Source organism: Notolepis coatsorum, assembly GCF_963971535.1.
Source record: "Notolepis coatsorum genome assembly, chromosome: 14".
NCBI classification, from domain to species: domain Eukaryota; kingdom Metazoa; phylum Chordata; class Actinopteri; order Aulopiformes; family Paralepididae; genus Notolepis; species Notolepis coatsorum.
In genome coordinates, this window is record NC_140178.1 from 53369363 (window position 1) to 53384435 (window position 15073).

The following is a 15073-nucleotide window of genomic DNA, read 5'->3' on the forward strand; positions in this document are numbered from 1 at the left end:
TTTGCAAGGAGTCAAGGGAGGAAAGGCAAGGAAAGGATGGCGTGGATGGTGTATTGGGGTGTAGCACGTACTAGCCGTTGGGGATCTGGCAATTTTTTGCCACATATGTGTATGATAATTCACAAGGGTTGATGTTGAAGACGTGCCCTGACACAAAACGCTCTCATCATTTGATATGGTGACTAATTTGTACAGATGCCCCTATAAGAAGTGCTCTGACTAAAAAAAAAAAAAAAAAAAAAAAAAAAGGGTAAAGAATAGTTTTAGACAATTTTGTACTGGAATGTTTTTGAACCAGTAGGGGGCGCTTGAGGAGCTGCACGAGCGTGGCGAGACTGATGCAGTTGCTGTTATAAACCTTGTAAATCTTGCCAAGTGAAGCTCCCCCCCCTCGTGCCCCCCCCCCCCCCCCCCCCCCCCCCCCCCCCCGCCCCCCCACCCCAATGTCCTCTATCCACTTTTCGGTCCACCGTGTGCACATGCAAACACACAGCGAGGAGCTTCTCCATGGCTTATGTGAAGGGACTACTTCTTGTTCGTTAAAAAAGAAAAGAAAATAAGTGTATTTAAACCAGGCAACTGTTTTTTTTTCTTCTTCTTCTTCTATGAATATTGGCTCACCTCTGTCTCATATTGACATGATGGCGTCTCAGTGAAACTCCTCCATCACACATCGCCACTGGTTCAGTTTGGCCATGGGAAACGACAATGGAGGGAAACAGAAACTAAAATGGACTTTTTCTTTTTTTAGCAGTCTTTCTATCCACTTATCCTCATCTCGCTACCTTAGCATCCTTATTCACTTGAGAAAGAAGGAAGAAAGTGTTCAGGAGTATTGGGACGCTGGTGGTGTTGTTCCATCCATCTTCGTCATCGTCGTCATCATCATCATCATCATCATCATCATCATCATCATCATCATCATCATTATCATCATTATCATCATTATCATCATCATCAATGGCTGAATATCACTGCATGGTTCCAGGCATCACCTGATCTCCAGCCACTAATGGGTTGAATGTTTAGGGTTTTGGGGAAAATGTATGAAGGGGGGAATGCAATATCGACTACCATGTAAACTAGGCTGTAAGATACATATTGGAAGTCATGGAGGCAAGGGATCCATCCATATAAACATAAAAAGAAAAATGTAGGCTAAATGTGTAAGATTTATTTTGTTTATATTGATAACTGCAGATGCTTTAAAAAAAAAGTACTGACAATTAGTCCTGCAATTCAACTAGATTTGCATGTTATGTGTGGCCTCGATTTCTTTCTTTTATTGTTTTTATTAAAGGAATAACCTAAAACTGGATCATCTGGGTGTTTGTGTCTAATTTATTTCCAATAGTATACAGTATGGAATCAGAGACTTGCAAGAGTTTGTGGAAATGTTGGTCATGAAATAACTGTTCATGCAAAAAGGGGGCGTGGGAGTGGCCTCTAACAAAAAAGCGCATAACAACAGATTTGTGTAACATGGCAAAACGATGTGGAAAGCCTAATCACGGAGCAAGGAAGAGGTGATTAACTTTTCACGCCAATTGGCCAAAATGGGGTGTGGTGACGGGCTTTGAAAGCAGGTACGAGTCTAGGTACGAGTAGGAAAGGGTCATGGAAGGCCAGAATGTGTAAGCGGTAAAATATTTGTATGAAGGAGCAAAAAGGCCTCACTGGTCACATAAAGCCACACGGGCAAAACACAACTTGTCCTCAGTTTCCCCCATTAGTGAGGATGTCCAGGGCCAGAGCTCGGCCATTATTCATTCCACCCCCCCCCCCCCCCCCCCCTATGGTGACAACTGGTCACCATAATTACAAACGCTGCTTTGCAAAGCTTCGATAAATTCTGTGTCCCCCGAGAGGCCATGAGATGTTGTGCACCCTGGCACACGATCAATGGATTTATGGAAATCATGGCGTTAGAATGATTCAATTTACTATTTAACCCTTGTGTGGTGTTTGGGTGAGTAATGTTCACAGATCTGGTGGACCCACAATATTATTGGGATTTTAAAACAAACGGATGTTAATTTCATCTCAATTACAAGCAATCTAGACAGCATATATGGTTAATGTTTACCATTTACCTCTGGTAGATCACATTTATCAATAAAAGTCCTATTTGTTTTTTGTGATAAAATGTGGAATAAATCATGTTTATATTGAAAAATATAAATGAAACAAGGTGGAGGCAGACACTGGGCCCAGTGGACCCGAACACCATGTATGTAAATGTGTTGGGGGGTGCACAGTGTGCACTCAATGGGCCTCATTCACCAAGCGATATAAGAACAGATTTCCTTTTATTTTGTTCTTAACTAGCATTTTTTCTTATTTTGTTCTTACCTGGGATTCAGCAATGTTTTCTTATTTTCGCTTTACTCTTAGTAAAGCAAAAATAACTCTTAGCCAAGACCAAATTCTAATAGTGGTCGAGAGCACTTACCCAAATAAGAAACTCTTACCCAGATAAAAAAAAAAAAAAAAAAAGCCTACCATTGGTCAATTGCCCCCAAATACGACTTTTAAAAACCCAGAACTTTTCAATAATTATTATTATTATTATAACTTATTGCATGCGTTCTGCTTCTGAAATGGATTATATATTGCTGTTAGAACAGTTAGATGCCCAGACCGTACGCATAGAACGCATATTTAGAGATCGTCTTCTAGATCTATTTGCAGAGCCAGATGAGTGGCTGTTTAACCGATTATGCCCCCCCCCCCCCCCGTGGCGATATTAATTGAGGGGGCGTATTTGCGGTGATGGAGAAAGTAATCGTTCCAGCAAAGCATTTTACAGTACGTGTGTGTGCGCTCGTCATGCGCTGAGACTGCCTCGCTAAGCCGTTTATTTATTTATATGTATTTATTCATCACGCATTTATTTATCCACTCTGGTTGAATGGTGTATTGTACTTGTGCTGTACAATAACAATACATTTTAGTCTAATCTCATTTTGAGATCAGTTTCAAATCGCTTCCTGTCGAATGGATCAGATGCCGAACCTCTGTGGTTCTGCACACACCTCATTCGCCTTATAAGGAGCAGGCGGGGCAAATTAATTGAGCGAGAACGCACATTTGAGTTTAAGAATGAGTGGGATTCATCATTCAACACACCTGGGTAAGAACAGATTTGGACATTAAGAACGGGTTGATGAATGCGGCGGTGGCTTTTCTTATTTTTTTCTCTTAACTCATTCAACGCCAGCCTCGAGAAAAGTCGGGTTAACTCGCCAACCGTTCAATGGCAATCCCGATAAAACTTGGGTTTTAATCGTTATTTCTTTTATTAGCTATATCCATTCATTTTCATCCATCCAGCCTGATATTATCATTGGGAATGGGTCTGAGCTCGCAAAAGAGCAAATACCGCCGCCTACACCTTCCAGCTGATATTGCACTCCATTAGAAATGGTGTAGTGTTTCAAGCCCTGTGCTAGATATCATAAACACTTCCCTTAGAACTGGTATTTTCCCAGATGCCTTTAAAACAGCAGTTGTAAAGCCATTACTAAAAAAAACTAACTTGGATAGTAATGTAATGGCAAATTATCGTCCAATATCCAACCTACCATTCATTAGCAAAGTACTTGAAAAGATAGTTTCAGTTCAAATACATTCCTTTCTTGAAGAAAACAACATCTTAGAAGAATTTCAGTCGGGATTCAGAAAATATCATAGCACTGAAACTGCCCTCACCAAAATAATCAGTGACCTCAGGCTAAACTCTGACGAGAATAAGATCTCCATCCTTATCCTGCTAGATCTCAGTGCAGCATTTGATACAATCGATCACGATATTCTAATCGATCATCTTGAAAACCTTGTCGGTTTCTGGCTGGCTGGTTTAAAACATACATCAGAGGGAGGAAATTATATGTTAAACTAGGAGATCACATGTCTGATATATACGACAACAACTATGGAGTTGCACAAGGGAGTTGCTTAGGTCCTTTACTCTTCTCCCTTTACATGTTACCGCTGGGTGATATCATCAGAGAACATAATGTAGATTTCCATAGCTATGCGGATGATACACAACTGTACATATCTGCTGAACCAAATGATACAGCGATTAGCTGCATTACAGACTGCTTACTGGCAATAAATAAATGGATGAGTAAGAACTTCCTGAAACTACACGAGAACAAAACTGAAATTCTAATTATCGGCCCCAAAACTAAAAAAGAAACGTTAAATAAAGAACCTGGGAGGACTAACCCCTTGGATCAAATCTGAGGTCACTAGTCTCTGGGTTATCATAGATTCAGAACTGAACGATATTGCTATATGAGTACTGGCTGAGCGTCTCGCTCTTCGCCATTGAGATATACCTCATCTCCAGTACCTACTGTACTTCATTAACGAAAACAAAACACCCATGCACTTGACCAGGCCCCGCCCCAGTGTACCCCTATAAGGCACCAGGCATGGTCACACTCGCCCTTCCTCGGGAAAGTTCCATCAAGAAAAACCCCACCAAGGGACCTCAGGGCGCGCTAAGAGCGAGACGCTCAGCTAGTACTCATATAACTAGGTTATATACATAACCTATCGTTATATACTCGTACTGGCCAATCGCGTCTCAGTCTTCGCCATTGAGATATGGGGCAGAGCAGACGCGTGGCCCAACAAATGTACCCCCTGAGGACCCGCAAGCCCTACCACCAGGGGGAGGGGAGTCCCGTCACCCCCCCTTCCTAGTGAAGAGGGGGCGGCAGTCAACTCCACCCAAGTGCGACAAAGAGGGAACTAGAGACCCCTAAAAGCGCACAGCACAGGCGGGACCACGTGTGACACAGCACCTCGTGGCACACACCCACACACCCCTGCTAACCCACCAAAGGGCGGGACGCAGGGGAGGTCCCAGACCTCAGAACCGCCTGGGAAACAGAACCCCCAGTCATGTCCATGAGGTAAAACCTAACGAAGGGACCCGGGGAGGACCAGGAGGCCGCAGCACAGATGTCCTCCACCGAGGCCCCCCCTAACAAGGCGGCAGAGGCCGCCACCCCACAAGTGGAGTGCGCCCTGACACCCCCAGAGGGGGCCAGCCCAGCCAACGTGTAGCAAAGGGCAATGCCCTCGCACAACCAATGTGACAGGCGCTGTTTCGACAGTGCCTTACCAGCGTGAGAGCCACTGTAACAAACAAAGAGCTGATCGGTAGCCCTCAAGTCCTGAGTCCGCCTGAGGTAAACCCCCAAAGCCCGGACTGGACACGACAGGTGAAGGCGCGCCTCTAACTCACCAGCGTGAGGAGACGGATGAAACGCCTGAACCACAATATCCCTGGAGCGAAAAGAAAAAATGTTTGGCACGAAGACTGGATTAGGCCTCAGAGTCGCCCCGCTATTGACACGAATAGACAAGCACTCAGGCCGCACCGAGATAGCACAAAGCTCACCCACGCGCTTAGCGGAGGTGATAGCCAGCAGGAACGCAGTCTTGAAAGACAGCTGTTCCAAAGACGCCTGTTCAAGAGGCTCAAACGGGGCCTCGGACAACCGGCCGAGGACCAGTTGGAGGTCCCAACTCGGAGACAGAGAACGTTCCACCGGCTTAAGGTGCCGAGCGCCAAGCCGGAAACGCTTCACAAGAGGGTGGCTGAACAACGTAACGCCCTCAAACCCCTCATGACAAGAGGATATAGCCGCGGCATATACCCTCACCGTCGAAGCCGACAGTCTATCCAAAATAGACTGAAGGAAGGAAAGGACAGCGTCCAGGGGGCAGGACACCGGTTCCCAGCCCCCCACCTTACACCACTCTTGGAAAATACGCCACCTACCCGCGTAAACCGCAATAGTGGAGGGAGCATGCGCGTTCCGGATGGTGTCGACCACAGAAGGGTCCATCCTCTCCAGACTCACCCTCTCACCAGCCAAACCATCAGAGGCTGGCCCAGCACAGGGAACTGACACAGAGACCCGTGCGCCTGAGAGAGGGCCCGCGATGACCAAGGAACAGGCCACGGCGGGGCTACCAAGAGCTGGATCAGGACCGGGAACCACACAGCTGCGCCCCGGTCCGGCGCGACCAGGATCAAAGTCCTGCGCTCCCGACGTACCCGCTCCAACAACTGACTTATCAGATGTATGGGGGGAAAAGCGTACAGAATCCCGGGCGGCCATGGATACATCGAGAAGGCATCCACCCCCAAGGGAGGATTGTCCTCCCGTCTGACCAAGAACCACAAGGGGCAGTGGTGAGACTGTTTGCTCGCAAACAGATCCACCGAAGCTTCCCCGAAGCGGTCCCAGACCTGTCTGACTATGTCTGGACGTAGACCCCACTCGTCGTGACGAAGACCGCCCCGCGACATCACATCTGCGCCCACATTCTCCCTGCCAGGGATGTGGAGTGCCGTCAGGCTGCGCAGATTGCGAGACGCCCACAGCCAGAGCTTGACCGCCGCCCGGTGCAGACGGATGGAGCGTACTCCACCCTGTCTGTTGATATACGCCGCTGCCGTCGTGCTGTCCGTACTGACCAGCACGTGCTCGCCCCCCACCAAGCGGCCGAGCCATTCGAGGACCAGGAGGACCGCCTTCAATTCCAACACATTGATGTGCATAGCAGACCGGGCAGCATGAACCGTCCAGCTGCCCCCCACTGCGATGGTCCAACACGTCCCCCCCATCCTGTGAGGAAGGCGTCGGTGAAGACCGTGACGTGTGACCGCCTGCTGCCCATGGGGACCCCGCTGATGAGGGTACCAGGCCTCCTCCAGTAGGCGAGATCCCCCCGTATCGACAAGGGAACCTTCAAACGTTTCCACTTGTCTCTCACCGGGTCTATTTTCATACTGGAAAACCACCTCTGTATCCTCCTCATGAAGAGGAGGCCAAGAGGGACCACAGAGTGAGCAGATGCCATCATACCGAGCAGGCGCATCACATACAGCGCCGTAACCGTCCCGCCAGGACGGAGACCCCTGAGCGCGCCGAGGATAGACACTCGCCGCTGCTCCGAGAGGGTTGCCCTCATGGGCCTTGAGCTTAGAACCAAGCCCAAGTACTCCACCTGTTGACTGGGAAGAGGCCTACTCTTCTTCCAGTTCACAGCAAAACCCAGCTTGGTGAGGAATTCCACCACCAGCCTGGTATGAGACCTGGCGACCTCCTGCGACCGGCTGAGGAGCAGAATATCGTCAAGATAGAAAATAATTCGTATCCCCTGACGACGTATAGGCTCCAGCGCGGTCTCTACGCACTTCGTGAATGTGCGGGGGGCCAGAGAGTAGCCGAACGGCAACCTCTGGTATTCGTACGCCACGCCCTGAAACAGGAACCGTAGGAACTTCCTGTGAGGAGGGAAAATCGGGATGTGAAAATACGCATCCTTCAGGTCTATGGAGGTGAACCAGTCCCCCACCCTGACAGCGTTTAACAGGTGTTTGACGGTCAACATTCTGAACCGTCTCGCCACAATCAGACGATTGAACGCGGACAGATCCAGTATAGGTCTGACACCTCCCGTTTTTTTGGGCACCAGAAAATACCGGGAGTAGACGCCCGACATTGCGTCCTCCCGTGGGACCACGACTACGGCTTGCTTCGCCAACAGAGATTGGATCTCGTCGGCCAGAGCTGTCACTGCTGCCGACCCTGACAACAGGGTCTGCACCAAACCTGAAAACGGAGGGTGGGCTTGTGCGAATTGCAAGACAAGCCCCCGCCTCAACGTTAACTCCATCCAGTTCGACATATGGCACTGCTGTAGCCATAATGTGATGATACTCCCAAAGCGCACCCGCCGCCATTTGGCGCTGGCCCGCAAGGAACTGTAGATAGGCGGCCCGGTCCCCTGCTGTGCGTAGCCAACTCTGGACCCGCTAACCGTGCGGGCAGGGCGTTTCGTGGAGTCGGGACATCGGTCCCTGATACAAACCCACGAGGCAATCGCACCCAAGGGGGGACCCCGACAGAAAGGGCCGGTTTGATACGGGAGAAGCTGACATCATACCAGGTGACAAGAGCTCCCCCACTGAACACCCCTCCAGCATGGACCGCTGAGGGGCTGTTCTGCAGCTGGACATGCCTACATGGGTTCCTACACACCGTAGCCCTGCAGTGATATTACTACCACCCAAATCACGTGCGCCTGCCAGACCACTACCGGGCTCTCCGGAGTGGGAGGCACTAACGTGATACCCGGCCTGGCGAAGGCGAGGTCGGGAAAACCCGCGCTGAACATTCTTCCGAAGAGGCCTCGAGTCCCCCTGCTGACAACCTTTGAAGGTGACAGAGACGTAACACCAGGCTCCCCAATCGCAGACGCAGAACGCGTGGCGAGGGAGCCGCGTGACAGCACAACATTCTCACGGACAGACCCAGGCTCAGCCATCAACTGGGTGTCAGCCCCTGTCCCCATGAGAAGCGAAACGTGGGGCCACATGCGCTTCAATGAAGACCCGCGGCCCGCAGCCAAAGGAAACAAATCAGAGCCCCTTTTCCGCTGGTGTTGGGGGAGGGAGTGATCGGAGAGCGGGCTGCACACAGCAGGACGGCGACGGTTTCTTAGGCCGTGCTTATCCAATGTAGCCGATCCCTCGGCCGCCAAGGCTGTCGGCCTTGTGGACACCTGTTGACGTAGAGCCCAGGGTACCTCAGGCGGGGGAAACATGGCCGCTGGTCGAGGGCCTCGCCATAGTCGCTGACGAGGCCGTGCTCTCACCTCTGGCTGCATGGCGTGAGGCGGTGTGGGGCCCAGGTCAAATACCGCCCGCGTTTCCGCAGAACGACAAAAAAGTCCTTCTGCGGAAAGAGGAGCCTTAAGGAGAAGAAACCTTTCCTCCTCCCCAAGGGAAGACTGCTCCAACCAGAGATGCCTATTAATAAGTGTTGATAGCATCCTGATCCTCCCTGCGGTTATAGCTTGCGACCATAGGCGGCGGGTGAGCTGGAGATTAGGGAAGGCTATTATGGGATGGACCAACATTTTTCCTTTTTTTTTTTGGTTGCACGCAAATGATGCTGTCGAAAGGAGCAGACACGGACAAGTTAAACAGCAATCAGTCCTTTCGATTAGCCCCACCGTTCATTGTAAACAATGATGCATGTTGTTCCACCCCCCAGGGTCGGTACCGACTCCTTTTGACATTATGATCATATATTCATATTTTTATGAGTGATGCAATAAATTTGCGATTTTAAAATCAAACGTTTTCAAGCTCTCTTCTCTCGTCTTTCGTCTGTGTTGCTGTAATGGGGCGAGAATGGGGGGGAAGCGGTGACACAAATTAATTACTGTCCATGGTCCTGAATTTATACACACACACACACACACACTAGACTACAGCAAGCCTAGCCCCTTTCGTGAGCGAGCCCCACTCATTTCATATACTGTAGTGCAAATTAAGTGTTCAAATTAAGGCATTCAATATGATTTCAATCAATCAGTCTTACCTTAATGCAGCAATATGCAACGTTTTGTCTTGGCATCGTAGGCAGCAATGATCTCTTCTGCTTCAAGTGTACATGTTAGATCACTTTCGATGTGAAGCAGACTCAGAGTTGACAGTCTCTCCTGGCCCATGGTGGTTCTTAGCCAGTTCCGGATGCGTCGCATTGCTGAGAAAGATCGTTCACATGTTGCTGTGCCGACGGGCAATGACAGCCAAACGGAAAAGCTTTTCATAATTTGGATAATGTCCAGACACAAGTTCCTTTCTGATGTTTTCAGTGGATCCGTTTTGGATTTGTGTTGACACCATTCTCATCTCAGTCAGTGTGAGTTGGGGGTTGATGTTGAGTATGTTTGCATACTGGCTGATCAGGCTCTCTGCACCCCCGTAATCACATTTGAACACAGCATCAACACTTTTAGCAATGGCCAGCGCCTGCGGGGAAAATCTGTCTCAACACTCGCCCAGAAGTGTGTCCAAAACAGGATAGAACAGCTGACTGGCCCATTTCTGTTTCATGGTGGTTGCTGTGCTTGCCTCATATTCTCTCTGGCCTAGAGTGCTGGTGACGACGCTGTCTGCGAGAGCAGCTGGCTGTCTGACGGGGCGCTTGCGTGGTCGTCTCTCATCCCCGCTCTCCATACAAACGTCAATTGACTGGCAGAATATTTGGATTTTGCTCCAGATGTCATCCCACTTTTGACTGTCGGTCCTCATGTTTTCGAAGCTTTTCATCATCGATTCCACGACACTTGCGGCTTTAGACAATGTTGTGTCTTTCCCTTGAAGTGCTGTGTGTGCGACATGGACCTTGCTGAGCAAATCATTAAAAATAATCAGACTCACGCAAGGCTTGTATTCCATCTGACAGCTGACACGTTTTTCCATCTGCAAGCCCATCTCGTGTCGCTCAGTGCTGTGAGATCTGTGGTAACACCTGAATGAATGAATGAAAACTTTATTAACAGATTGCAGAATGGGTACAATACAATACAGCTCAATACACACAATTGTTAAGGGGATGCAGACCAGAGAAAGACTTTCGTCTTGTTTACATCAGGGTCCCCCATTTTCAATTCATAGTGACATTTATGACATACACAACATATATGACATCATGACATAGGGACATACATGACATACAGGTATTTAGTACTGTTACATTTGTGACATATACGATATGCAAATATACAGTACCTAGCTCCTTCTGAGCCTGCTTGTATGCGTGATGTGTTCCTGGTTGTGCGAAGAAGGTGTACAGACTCTCAAGGATGAGAAAAAATCCCATTGCTGTGCGATTCACTTTACAGGCATCCACCAAAACCAGGTTTAATTTGTGGGCCATGCAGTGGATGTAGGTGGCAGAGGGGTGATCCTCACGCAGTTTGGTCTGAACACCGTTGACGTGCCCAGACATTACAGCCGCGCCATCATAGCTCTGTGCCACAATGGGTAAACTGTACAGTCCACAATCCTCCAGAAAGTGCTTCACATGCCCATAGATTGCATTTGCGTCTTGCACTTCAGAACAATTCACGAATCCAAGAAATCGCTCTTTTGTTTCCAGTCCCTCTGCGTATCGCACGCACACGGTCATTTGCTCCTGTTTAAATGACCGCGCTTCATCCACAATGTCATGTACGAAGGTCAAACGACCGCACCAAAGAGAATCAGGAGTAGGCTGTACATGAACAGAAACAGCCTCTCTCAGTAAATGTTTTCAAAATAGTCCCGGGCAGGTAGGTAATAACAAACACAAGACGTTTTCAAATGGTAAATTAAGGTTTTATTCAAATGTGGGGGTTTCAACCCACTGCCTTTTCCCAAAGGGAAATATACTAACCTGATGTTCAGAAGGTGTCATAAATACAGTAATAATGGTAATGACCAACCCACGTACCCAAGGTACGTCACACCTCCCCCATAAGAGCGAACCTGTAGGGTTAGCAAAACATTATTACTTATTACCCAACATCCGATTAGTACCACCCACCAGGAAAAACCAAAACAACAACAACCTCTACTTTGACAGGCCGCACTGCCGATAACGTCCTGTCAACAGGAGACAACAAACTGGAACTTCCTGAAAAAACAAATAAACACAAAAAATCATCTCATCACGCTCAACAGGACAGCACACAGGGAAAATCTTCTCTCCTGTTGCGTCACAAAAATAACATGGTCAGGATAAAAAATGATGCCACTCAAATTAGAACCTCGGTACCGGCTGGAACAATGACTTTCCTCAGAGGTATCGCCTCCGGGAAACGGGTGGAACCACATATAATTGTCAACATGTAATGATTTTCCGCCCTTGTTTTAGGCACATGACAGACACATGTTCAAAAGGTTCCCCCATGTCCGGAATGGAGCGCAGGGGAGCCGGATGCACCCCCTGATTTGGCGTCCCCACTAGTAAAAGTTTTAGCAATACCTAAATTAGCAGACCACACACGGTCAACGTGCCACCATGTACATGTAATGTCCACATACCATCGGCAACACCATTTGACGCTTTGTATTCCAGTCTTCTCCAGACTGCAAGCCTGTCACACCTGGCCTAGCTACCCAGGTGCGCATCAACACTCCGTTTTCTATCAAAAAGGTGTGTTTCCTACTATCAGCAGTACTGGCTACTGCCGCGAAACAGCTTGTGAGTGAAGAATCATTCCGCTGGGCATCAATCAACGCCTGACGTGCCAGTGGCAAGGGCACGTCAGGGAACTTTGACTCCACCCGCGTCCTCTGAACACCACTCACACGCTCCCCCATCGCGCCACTAGATGGCCACCTGTCCTGTGCCTTGGTGACAACACAAGCAGAAAAACATTGGGGTGATTATTTAATCAATACATCAGAACACAAGTCAGTTAATGGAGCGTTTTCAACCTCCAACACAGGGATCACACTCTCCCCAGCCAGTCTGGACCAAACACAAAGAACCACCACTCTAACCATGCCGCTCCAGTTTAGGATGAACACCAATCCACCTCCTATCACATGGAGTGTGGGATGAACCACCGCTCTAACCGTACAGCTCACGGTTTAGGATGAAATCTAGGAAGGCCAACAGGCGACCGGAAAACAACCTGTGATAAGATCTGACTGTACATGCACCTTATGTAACGGCATGCGCATACACCTCATTTCTATACCTCTTACCATCGCACTAGACTGACAGTAAGAGTTTTCATTTAGCGGCAAGACATCAGCCAGGATGCACTCTGCACTCTGTACTCTGTACACTGCACCCTGCAGAATATAGTTATGAAAGAAAATATACTCCCGTAGCAACACACCATACTACACGAATCAGACTTCAATAAGCCCCACAAAATAGCCACTCACCTATGGTACTCAATAATGTCCCTGTGCAACACTCAACAGCCACATTATGCAGTATGACAACCTGACCAATTCGATTCAATATCCACATCTAACATTCATGAAAACAATAAATGTTGGTTCTAACCACTTAATTAGGATCACACTGGGTAACACTAACTACCCCGTCTAAACTACTTCCCTAGAGGAATGAAGGCTACATATATCTTCAGTCGCTTACCGATTTCATTGCGCACTCCACCGGAATAGACAACGCGTGCCCCCCTCCCCCTAACAAGCAGGTGATCCACCCTTTACCTATGTGGGAAAAAAAAGAATGGATAAGAGCATAACTTACAACAATGGTTTACAACAGTCAAGTGTGCAGCACGGAAAAATGGATAATAATAATATAACTTACCAAATGAAACAACGCAACCTACCTGACACGCTCCAATCGATAAGTCCACATGTCACATAACACAAGGAACTATACAATTGTGCAAACTAACGAGCCCCCATGTCATGTACGAAGGTCAAACGACCGCACCAAAGAGAATCAGGAGTAGGCTGTACATGAACAGAAACAGCCTCTCTCAGTAAATGTTTTCAAAATAGTCCCGGGCAGGTAGGTAATAACAAACACAAGACGTTTTCAAATGGTAAATTAAGGTTTTATTCAAATGTGGGGGTTTCAACCCACTGCCTTTTCCCAAAGGGAAAAGGGGATGTCGTCGGTGGGGATTTCCACCCACAACAATTAACAAACAGGGAGATATAAGGGGAGAACAAACAAGGGAAGTATAATAGTAACCAAGTCTGGACAAACACAAAGAACCACCACTCTAACCATGCCGCTCCAGTTTAGGATGAACACCAATCCACCTCCTATCACATGGAGTGTGGGATGAACCACCGCTCTAACCGTACAGCTCATGGTTTAGGATGCCATGAAGCCAACAAGATCCACCTACATATACTTTAAACATACAAGCTCACCTTCTTAAACATAGAAACACCACTCTACCCATGTGCAGGATGAATCCAAGGTGGCCAACAGTATATACATCTCCCACAAACATGTAAACACAATGGCAACCTCACTCTACTCAAAGACTGAGCAATTGACTGAGAATGAGGCGCCGAGATGTGTGTGTGCCGTCAGGTATTTGACTACCCATCCCTCTTGAGCTGATTGCCAATCAGCTGTCATTCATTAGCAATCAGCACTCTTCAGTAGGGATGGGCAGCACCTGACAGGGAGAGAAGAGACAGCATTAGCTCTCATGTTTACACACACACACATCATATACAAAACAACACATTAAAATATACTAACCTGATGTTCAGAAGGTGTCATAAATACAGTAATAATGGTAATGACCAACCCACGTACCCAAGGTACGTCACACACAAGAATGGTGTAAAATCCATTTTCCTCAACACTACGAATGATTTGGCTTTTCACACTTTTGGCTGCAATTTCCTGCAGTTCATTTTGAGCGTTGTGGCTGGTCATGTTGAACTTGAAGGGGCTTTTAAACCTCGCGCAGAACGCGCCATCGCTCTAAAAAGTTCCCACGGGTTGTCGAACTCCGACTCTCATCATGTCCTCGTAGAGCAAGCCCTTGTTTGCCAAGATACAGTACCATCTCAAAAATAGTGGTGGCATATTCCCTGTTGCACTTAACAGTTTCCATATGAGCGGTACTTATCTGTGCAGCAACGGAACCAGTAGTTTTGGATTGCAGATAAGAATTCCATTGCTCCATACACTGCCGATGGGAACAGCATTCTGTGTGTTTCTGTAATTTGCCTGAAATGTTTTTCCAGTCGTAAACACCATTCACAAAAGCAGGATCGTTATAGCCACTGTTGCACTGGAAATGGCGGCAGGCGAAACAGAACACAGCATCTTCTTCTTTGCTGTACTCTAGGAACTTGTACTTTTTAAAGAAGTTCGATGAAAAGGAACATTTTTGTTTCCCAAAATATGTTTTAGGATATTCTGGCAGGACTGGCTGAGAGGGGCCAGTGTTTTTTTCTCCCAAATCAGTGTGGGTGGATTACCTGAAGCCTCAGGTGATCGGGTCACGGTGTTATTATGCCCAGGGGCAGGGCTCGCTGTGGCTTCACGGATGCGATCTAGAGCTTCTGAATTACTGTTATCCTGCTCTTTTGCCTTGAAAAAATTACGTATATCCATTTTGCATTTGTGCGGCCGTCGCTGGCTGTTATCTGCAAATAACTGGCGGGTGCATTCGAATCCAGATGTTTATACAAACGGGTGCGTGCGACATTTGTAGAGGCAGAGACCTGGAGGCAGAC